Here is a 9,916-nt window from a genome sequence, read left to right as displayed (position 1 = left end):
CGGAGTGCCCCAAGGTTCGGTTCTAGGGCCGGTTTTATTCAGTATCTTTATTAGTTACCTGGATGAGGGGATGGATTGCACCCTCAGCAAGTTTGCGGATGACACTAACCTAGGGGGAGAGGTAGATACGCTTGAGGGCAAAGATAGGGTCCAGAGTGACTTAGACAAATTGGAGATTGGGCCACAAGAAATCTGATGAGGTTCAACAAGGACAAGTGTAGAGTCCTGCACTTGGGATGGAAGAATCCCAAGCATAGTTACAAGCTGGGGACCAACCGGTTAAGTAGTAGTTCTGCAGAAAAGGACCTGGGGGTTACAGTGGGTGAGAAGCTGGATATGAGTCAACATTGTGCCCTTGTAGCCAAGAAGGCTAATGGCATATTAGGTTGCATTAAGAGGAGCATTGCCAGCAGATCCAGAGAAGTGATTATTCCCCTTTATTTGGCTTTGGTGAGGCCACATCTGGAGTACTGTGTCCAGTTCTGGGCCCCCCACTACAAAAAGGATGTGGACGCATTGGAGAGGGTCCAGCGGAGGGCAACCAAAATGATTAGGGGGCTGGAGCACATGACTTATGAGGAGAGGCTGAGGGAGTTGGGTCTGTTTAGTCTGCAGAAGCAAAGAGTGAGGGGGGATTTGATAGCAGCCTTCAACTTCCTGAAGGGAGGTTCCAAAGAGGATGGAGAGAGGCTGTTCTCAGTAGTGACAGATGGCAGAACAAGGAGCAATGGTCTCAAGTTGTGGTGGGAGAGGTCCAGGTTGGGTATTAGGAAAAACTATTTCTCTAGGAGGCTGGTGAAGCACTGGAACGGGTTACCTAGGGAAGTAGTGGAATCTCCATCCCTAGAGGTGTTTAAGTCTCGGCTGGACAAAGCCCTGGCCGGGTTGATTTAGTTGGAATTGGTCCTGCCTAGAGCAGGGGGCTGGACTTGATGACCTTCTGAGGTCTCTTCCAGCTGTAGGGTTCTGTGATTCTATGATCTTTGCTATTTTAATTTTCCCAATAGCTTCTCAGAAGGAGATTGTAAATAAAGCTGTGCTGCGAGCTGCAGGGAAAGAGGAGACATGTTTATTTTTCAGTCGTTGTTGGCTCCTCTCCATTCAATTATTTTACTGCTGCAGCTTTAAGACCATTCTTTATTCTGATTTTCTGCAAGCTCTTGGGCACTGGGATTTCTCTTTATCCTGTCTCAGGCTATGTCTAGACCACTTTTTTTTTCCAGTGAAAGGTACGCAAATTGAGCACCGCAATTTGCATACCTTCTTCTGATAGTTTTGGCCCGTCTACACTACGTCAAATTTTGGAAAAACCTCCTCTTTCAGAAGAACCCTTCTTCCTCGAGCACGAAGACAACAGGGCTTCCGAAAGAGCATGTCTGCTCTTCCGGAAAAAAAAAAAAAAAGGTGGAAGAGCAGACGCATTCCCAGGATGCGGCTTAGGTATCCTGGAAAAACTCCATAGTCTAGACATAAGAATGACCATACTGGGTCAGACCAAAGGTCCATCCAGCCCAGTATCCAGCCAATTCCAGGTGCCCCAGAGGGAGTGAACCGAACAGGTGATCTCTCTCCTGCCATCCATCTCCACCCTCTGACAAACAGAGGCTAGGGACACCATTCCTTACCCATACTGGCTAATAGCCATTAATGGACTTAACCTCCATGAATTTATCTAGTTCTCTTTTAAACCCTGTAACAGTCCTAGCCTTCACAACCTCCTCAGGCAAGGAGTTCCACAGGTTGACTGTGTGCTGTGTGAAGAAGAACTTTCTTTTATTTGTTTTAAACCTGCTGCCCATTAATTTCATTTGGTGGCCCCTAGTTCTTATATTAGGGGAACAAGTAAATAACTTTTCCTTATTCACTTTCTCCACACCACTCGTGATTTTATAGACTTCTATCATATCCCTCCCACCTTAGTCTCCTCTTTTCCAAGCTGAAAAGTCCCAGTCTCTTTAACCTCTCCTCATAGGTGACCCATTCCAACCCCCTAATCATTTTAGTTGCCCTTCTCTGAACCTTTTCTATTGCCAGTATATCTTTTTTGAGATGAGGCAACCACATTGGTATGCAGTATTCAAGATGTGGGTGTACCATGGATTTATATAAGGGCACTAAGATATTCTCCGTCTTATTCTCTATCCCTTTTTTAATGATTCCTAACACCCTGTTTGCTTTTTTTGACTGCCGCTGCACACTGCATGGACATCTTCAGAGAACTATCCACGATGACTCCAGGATCTCTTTCCTGATTAGTTATAGCTAAATTAGTCACCATATTGTACGTATAGTTGGGATTATTTTTTCCAATGTGCATTAATTCACATTTATCCACATGAAATTTCATTTGCCATTTTGTTGCCCAGTTACTTAGTTTGGTGAGATTTTTGAAGTTCTTCATAGCCTGCTTTGGTCTTAACTACCTTGAGCAGTTTAGTATCATCTGCAAACTTTACCACCTCACTGTTTACCCCTTTCTCTAGATCATTTATGAATAAATTGAACAGGATTGGTCCTAGGACTGACCCTTGGGAAATACCACTAGTTACCCCTCTCCATTCTGAAAATTTACCATTTATTCCTACCCTTTGTTTCCTGTCTTTTAACCAGTTCTCAGTCCACGAAAGCATCTTCCCTCTTATCCCATGACAACTTACTTCACGTAAGAGCCTTTGGTGAGGGACCTTGTCAAAGTCTTTCTGGAAATCTAAGTATACTATATCTACTGGATCCCCTTGTCCACATGTTTGTTGACCCCTTCAAAGAACTTTAATAGATTAGTAAGACATGGTTTCCATTTACAGAAACCATGTTGATTCTTGCCCAACAAATTATGTTCTTCTATGTGTCTGACAATTTTATTCTTTATTATTGTTTTAACTAATTTGCCTGGTGCTGACATTAGACTTACTGGTCTGTAATTGCCGGGATCGCCTCTAGAGCCCTTTTTAAATATTGGTGGTACATTAGCTATCTTCGAGTCATTGGGTACAGAAGGTGATTTAAAGGATAGCTTACAAACCATAGTTAATAGTTCCGCAATTTCACATTTGAGTTCTTTCAGAACTCTTGGGTGAATGTTATCTGGTGACTTGTTACTGTTAAGTTTATCAATTAATTCCAAAACCTCCTCTAATGACACTTCAATCTGTGACAAGTCCTCAGATTTGTCACCTACAAAGGACGGGTCAGGTTTGGGAATCTCCCCAACATCCTCAGCCGTGAAGACTGAAGCAAAGAATTCATTTAGTTTCTCCGCAATGACTTTATCGTCTTTAAGTGCTCCTTTTGTATCTCGATCGTCCGGGGCACCACTGGCTCTTTAGCAGGGTTCCTGCTTCTGACATACTTAAAAACATTTTGTTATTACCTTTTGAGTTTTTGGCTAGCTGTTCTTCCAACTCTTCTGGCTTTTCTTATTACATTTTTACACTTAATTTGGCAGTGTTTATGCTCCTTTCTATTTTTCTTAGTAGGATTTGACTTCCACTTTTTAAAAGATGCCTTTTTGTCTCTCACTGCTTCTTTTACATGGTTGTTAAGCCACAGTGGCTCTTTTTTAGTTTTTACTGTGTTTTTTAATTTGAGGTATACATTTAAGTTGGGCCTCTATTATGGTGCCTTTGAAAAGTGTCCATGCAGCTGGCAGGGATTTTACTTTAGTCACTGTACCTTTTAATTTCTGTTTAACTAACCTCCTCATTTTTGCATAGTTCCCCTTTCTGAAATTAATTGCCACAGTGTTGGGCTGCTGAGGTGTTCTTCCCACTACAGGAATGTTAAATGTTGTTATATTATGGTCACTGTTTCCCAGCGGTCCTGTTATAGTTACCTCTTGGACCAGATCCTGCACTCCACTCAGGACTAAATCGAGAATTGCCTCTCCCCTTGTGGGTTCCTGTACCAGCTGCTCCAAGAAGCAGTCATTTAAAGTATCGAGAAATTTTGTCTCTGCATTTCATCCTGAGGTGATATGTACCCAGTCAATATGGGGATAATTGAAATCCCCCACTATTGAGGTTTTTTTTTTTTTTATTTTGATAGGCTCTCTAATCTCCCTTAGCATTTCATAATCACTATTACTGTCCTGGTCAGGAGGTCGATAATATATTCCTACTGTTATAGTGTTATTAGAGCATAGAATCTCTATGGATAGTAATTCTATGGAACATGTCGATTCATTTAAGATTTTTACTTCATTTGATTCTACATTTTCTTTTACATATAGTGCCACTCCCCGCCCCCACACAACCTGTTCTGTCCTTCTGATATATTTTGTACCCCAGTATGATTTTGTCCTCACCCCACCAGGTTTTTGTGATGCCTATTATATCAATATCCTCCTTTAACACGAGGCACTCTAGTTCACCCATCTTATTATATAGACTTCTAGCATTTGTGTACAAGCACTTTAAAAACTGGTCACTGTTTGTCTGCCCTTTTCTCATGTGTCAGATTCTTTATGTGAATGTTTCTCATCTGCTCTGGCCCATACTTTATCCTTTTCTATCCTCTCCTCCTGACTAAAACCTAGAGAATCTCTATCAATAGACTCTCCTCTAAGACGTCTCTGTCTGATCCACATGCTCCTCTGCACGAATCGGCTTCCCACCTGCCCTATCTCTTAGTTTAAAAACTGCTGTGGCCTTTTTAAATGTTAAGTGCCAGCAGTCTGCATCCACTTTGGTTTAGGTGGAGCCCATCCTTCCTGTAAAGGCTCCCCCTATGCCAAAAATGTCCCTGGTTCCTTATAAATCTAACCCCTTCCTCACTACACCATAATCTCATCCACGCATTGAGACTCTGAAGCTCTGCCTGCCTACCTGACCCTGCATGTGAAACTGGAAGCATTACTGAGAATGCCACCATAGAGGTCCTAGATTTCAGTCTCTTTCCTAGCAGCCTAAATTTGGCCTGCAGGACGTCTCTTACTCTTCCCTATGTCATTGGTACCTACATGTACCACGACCACCGGCTCCTCCCCAGCACTACACGTAAGTCTACCTCGATGCCTCGAGAGATCCGCAACCTTCGCACCAGGCAACGCACCATACAGTTCTCCCAGTCATCGCAAACCTGGCTATGTTTCTAATGATCGAATCTCCCGTTACTCACACCTGCCTTTTCCTCATGACTGGAGTTCCCTCCCCCAGAGAGGTAACCTCGGTGCAAGAGGATACCCCAACATCATCTGGAAGGAGGGTCCCAACTATGGGAAGGTTTCCCTTGGCTCCCGTTGACTGCTCCTTTCCTGCGCCTTTCATCCTCCTTAACAGAGCAGGAGCTGTCTGACCGGAGGTGGGACAATTCTACTGTGTCCCGGAAAGCCTCATCGACGTACCTCTCTGACTCCCTTAGCTCCTCCAGTTCAGCCACCCTGGCCTCCGAAGCCTGTACGCGGTCTCTGAGGGCCAGGAGCTCCTTGCACCGAATGCACACATTCGCCACCCAACCCGTAGGGCAGGTAATCATACATGCTACACTGAGCACAAACATGAAAGCCCCCACTCTGCTGCTGGGCTTCTGCCTGCATTCTCTCCTACAGCTACCTAGGTTATTGATCAGGGTTTTATTTAAATAAGGAAGTTTTGGTTATAGTTTAAAGGTTTTAAAGAATGGCAAATGTACTTCACCCCCTTCCCACTCCCTCTCGAAACTCCCTGTTTGTTGCCTCACTGCTTTATAAAGCCCTGGCCTTCCTGATAGCCACATCCCCTGATTAAGGCTCAACCAATGAATGGAGGCTTCTAGATTTCAAACCTTGTTTAGAAGCTCACAGCTTCCAACTGCCAGCTACAGCATACACTCCTTCAAACAGACAGACAGGCACAAGCTCAGCACACAGCAAGAAACCCCTAAACACAAACTACAGACATAGCCTCACCATAGTGAAATTACAGCACATAATGGAAATATGCAAGATATAGGACTATTAAAACATAGGCAGGGCAGCTCTACAGCCTAAGCAGACATAGGGTGGCTTTAAGTCAGCCCTCCTGACAAAGAGCAGAGCACAAAAGTAGTGGAATCATTAGAGGGTGTCCACGCAGGCAGGGAAGATACTAAGTCTTCAGGTGGGAAACATATTACCTTTTAATAAGGATACCCCATGCCATTGCTGGAGATACTCTACCTGTCAAGGGAAATTAAGGCTGCTTGAAACTAATAAGGAATGGAAAAGGCAGTGTGGCAAAGTCAATCCCACTCCTGGGCAGGCCACTGTTCCACAATTTAGGAGTCACAGTATAAGATTCACTCGCCTTGTTTTGGTGTTTGGCATCTACCTGCAGCCTTTATCAGAGCCACTGCTGGTACTCTACTTGGCTACTCCAGTCTTCTTATCCTGACTTTCTCCAAACTCCTTCTCAACTCTCCCCCCTTCACCCACAGGGAGGATTTTCAAAGAGGCCTCCTAGCAGCCCCAATCAGCTTCACCTGGACCTTAATTGATTTGAAGGCACCCTGTCTCACCTGCCCCTAATTAGCCAGCATTGCTGCTGTTTCCTCTGCTAGAGCTGCCTCTTTCCCCTTCCGTCAAGCTCTTTCACCTGCTGTATGTCCTGACTTTGAGGTGGAGAGAGGAACCACTCTTCCACTGAGCACAGCAGGCTGCTGGTCTGGGCTTGTTATGCTTTTTCCTTCCCTGCACCCCTTCCCTCCACTTTTTGGGAGGGGTGTGTGGGGGGGGCCACTGGGGTTGTGGCAGGCAGGCCCTGGCTACATTCTGGGCCAGGTCCCCTCTTCTTTCTGCCTGCTCTGTCTGCAGGCAGCCTTTCCCCACCCCCACCCCTCAGCTGGCTGCAGGAGCTGCTGGGGGTGTGGGGGTGGACAGGGGGGACTTTGCTGCCTCACCCTGGTGGGGGGGAGCGGGACCCCCATTTTCCATCTTTTTGGGGACTGCCTGGCCCCTTTTTTCACAGTTGCAGGCCTGAACTTCACCGTTCCTGCAGCTGCTACTCCCTCTGGAGTGGAGGAGGTAAGGGGGCTGCTTTACAGCAACTCCTGGGGTTCTTAATTCCCCTCCACAAGTTGGTGGGGGGGGGAAGGGAGTGTTTGTGAGGGGCCTCTTGCCATCTGGGCCCCTAGGTGGCAGCTGGCACAGCTTTTGTGGGGTGCTGGGACTGGGGGTGGTTCTCTCTGCTCCCTGCTGTCTCCCCTGCATTTCTGCTGCTGCTGCTCCCTCCCCAGCCCCAGGTGCTGCAGGGGCCATCTCCTTCCTTGGCCCCACTGCTTGCCTCCCTGCCCCTCCCTTGCTCTGGTGGGTCCTGCAGCAGGTACAGAGAGCCTGCCACTCAGGCGCCCGTGGGCACACTAGCTTCCTCCCCCCCCCCCCCCCCCCCCGGCCTGAAGTATCTTGCTGCCCTCCTGCTTTCTTGAGCAGGCCCCTTCGCACAGCCTGCATCCCCTCTCCTCTACCCGTGTGCCCATGCCCCCTCTGGCATCTTGTTCAGCACCTGAGCCTCCCACTCTTCTTTAGTTACCCCCCCCCCCCCCCACACACACAGTTTCACTTCCCACATGCCTTTCAATGATTGACCCTCTCACATTCCCAGGGCAGCCGGAGGAGCCGCTCTTACCGTCCTGTGCTGGGAGCTGTATTCCTTACTCCTTCCATTTTCCCCTTTCTGAACAGTCACCCTCCACCCCACTTCCAGCCTAGTGGGGGGGGAGCGGTGAACCTCCTTCCTCCCCTCCCTCTCCCTCCTTGTTCCCTCCCCTGGTGTTTTTGGTCCTCCCCTAATTGTTTGTTTGTCCTTCCTTCCCACCTATAACCACAATGGAGGGGTTGTCCAGAGACACCCCTGCCAGACCTTCTTCGCCCACCCCTAAAAACAAGAACCCCTCGGAGGCTGCCGGGCCCCCCCGTCACTATGGTAGAGGGGGCGAAAATGGACGAGGACCCCGGGGCCTCGACCGCTTCTGCCGCGGCACCTCCAGTCACCTCTAAAGAACTTCCCCTGAAGGGTAGGAAGGGCCGGGGGACCAAGAAGGGCAAGAGCCCCGCCCGGAAGGCAAAACCTCCTGAGGCGAGGGCTCACTCCCCGGCCGTGACCCATCTGCTGGCCGCGGGCCCCCCGCCTTCCTGCTCCCCTGTTCCTTCCACCAGCCCTGGGTGCAACGGTGTCCCGGGCTCCAGGGCGTACGCCCAGGTAGCCGCCACCCTGCCACCTCCAGGAATACCATCCCCGGTGGCTGCGGCCCCTTTCCCACCCTGACCAGGAGGCACGGGGTCCATTGTCTCTTGGTGGCAGCCTTGCCCCACGTGGAGACCTACGTGCGGGCGTTGGCACGCGTGGTGGGGCCCGCGGCCGTGGTGGCGGCCTCTAGGATGTTCGGGAAGGTGGTATTCTTCCTGGCGTCCGAGGCCGCCGCCCAGGAGGCGGTGGAAAGGGGTTTGGCGGTGGGGGGAGTCCACGTTCCCCTCGAGCTTTTGGAGGATCTGGGCGTACGGGTGGTTTTGTCCTCTGTTCCTCCCTTCCTCCCCAATGCCGCCCTACTGCCTTTCCTCTCCACCCTGGGGAGGCCTCTGTCAGTCCTGAGTCCCCTTCCTCTGGGCTGCAAAGATCCTACCCTCCGCCACGTGCTTTCCTTTCACTGGCAGGTACAAATCCAACTGCTGCCGGCAGGACGTGGCGGAGAAGCCCTCGAAGGGTCATTTCTGGTGCCCCATCAAGGGGCCCAGTACCGGGTGTACTACACCATGGGGGAGGCCCGGTGTTTTCTCTGTCGGGCGACGGGGCATGTCCGAAGGGACTGTCCCCTGGCCCGGTTTGGAGAGGCACCTGGGACCCCCGACGCCCGGGAGGGCACCGGCCCTACCAACCGTGACCGTCGTCAATCCCGCTTGGGTTCCGCAGGGCGCAGACGAGCGTCCGGGTGCTGTTGCTGCCACCGCCAAAAGCGGCAAGGCCGGGCCCGTGGAGGAGAGGGCGGCAGGGTCAGTGATGGGACTCGGGCAGGACCTGCCTCGGGGGGAGGCATCCCTTTCCCCTGCTGCCCAGCCCTCATCTACCCTTGCCCTCCCACCACCGCCCTTATCCCCTGGCTCTTCCTCCATTCAGGCCCAGCCGCCTTCCTCCGAGGGGTGGCAGCTTGCAACAGGGAGGCGCCGAAAGTGTGCTCGGCGTTCCACCCCACCCACTAAGGGCGAGGAAAACCTCCCAGCACCTGTGGAGGTGGACGCTGGAACCGTCCCACCCTCTGAGCCCTCGAACGATTCACAGCACCGCGAAGCGGTTGAGGTGACCGCGGCGGTTGCGGGAGAGGTGAACACCTCCCTCCCGGGGTTCCTGCAAGAGGGGGCATCTGTGGAGGATGCTCCCACTGTTCCCACCTCTGTTGAGGGGGCGGCCGCTGACTTTGCCACCGACAAAGATCACCATCTGGTGGCGGGCAGCGGGCTCGCCTTCCTCTCTCAGGAGGTGGAGGCTTTGGGGCTGACCCCGGCTGCCTCGGAGGAGGATCATCAGGTCCTAGAAGGACAACAACAGACCTCTCCTTCCCTTTCTGACTCGCTGCTATCTCTTCTCCCTGCCTCTGAGTTGCCCCAGGGTGCGACCGTCTGCCCCGCCATCGGCAGTGTTTCGGCCGTGGCCGCCGAAACCCTTGAGGTTTCCCGGGTGGCGGGAGGTCCCATTAATATCCGTCACCCCTGGCGCTGAGGCCTCTGGTGCTGCACTCTGTGTGGCACTGGAGCCCAGCACTGGGGAGGATATCACGACCCCTACTGTTGCCACCGATTCTCTGCCCTGCGAGGCGGCACCGCATCCCGGTGCCTCCTCTGCTGGGGCTTCTCGTCCTGTTCCTTCTCCGTGTTCCAACCCCCTCCCAACTGAGCTTCCCACCCCTCTTCCTCCCCCCCCCCCATCCTCGTCTTTTCCCCAGTCCCTCACGTCTTCCTCCCCATACTCCCCTT

This window comes from Pelodiscus sinensis, unplaced genomic scaffold (assembly GCF_049634645.1).
Source record: "Pelodiscus sinensis isolate JC-2024 unplaced genomic scaffold, ASM4963464v1 ctg51, whole genome shotgun sequence".
NCBI classification, from domain to species: domain Eukaryota; kingdom Metazoa; phylum Chordata; order Testudines; family Trionychidae; genus Pelodiscus; species Pelodiscus sinensis.
The sequence above is the reverse complement of the archived record's forward strand: the minus strand, read 5'-3'. Positions refer to the sequence as shown.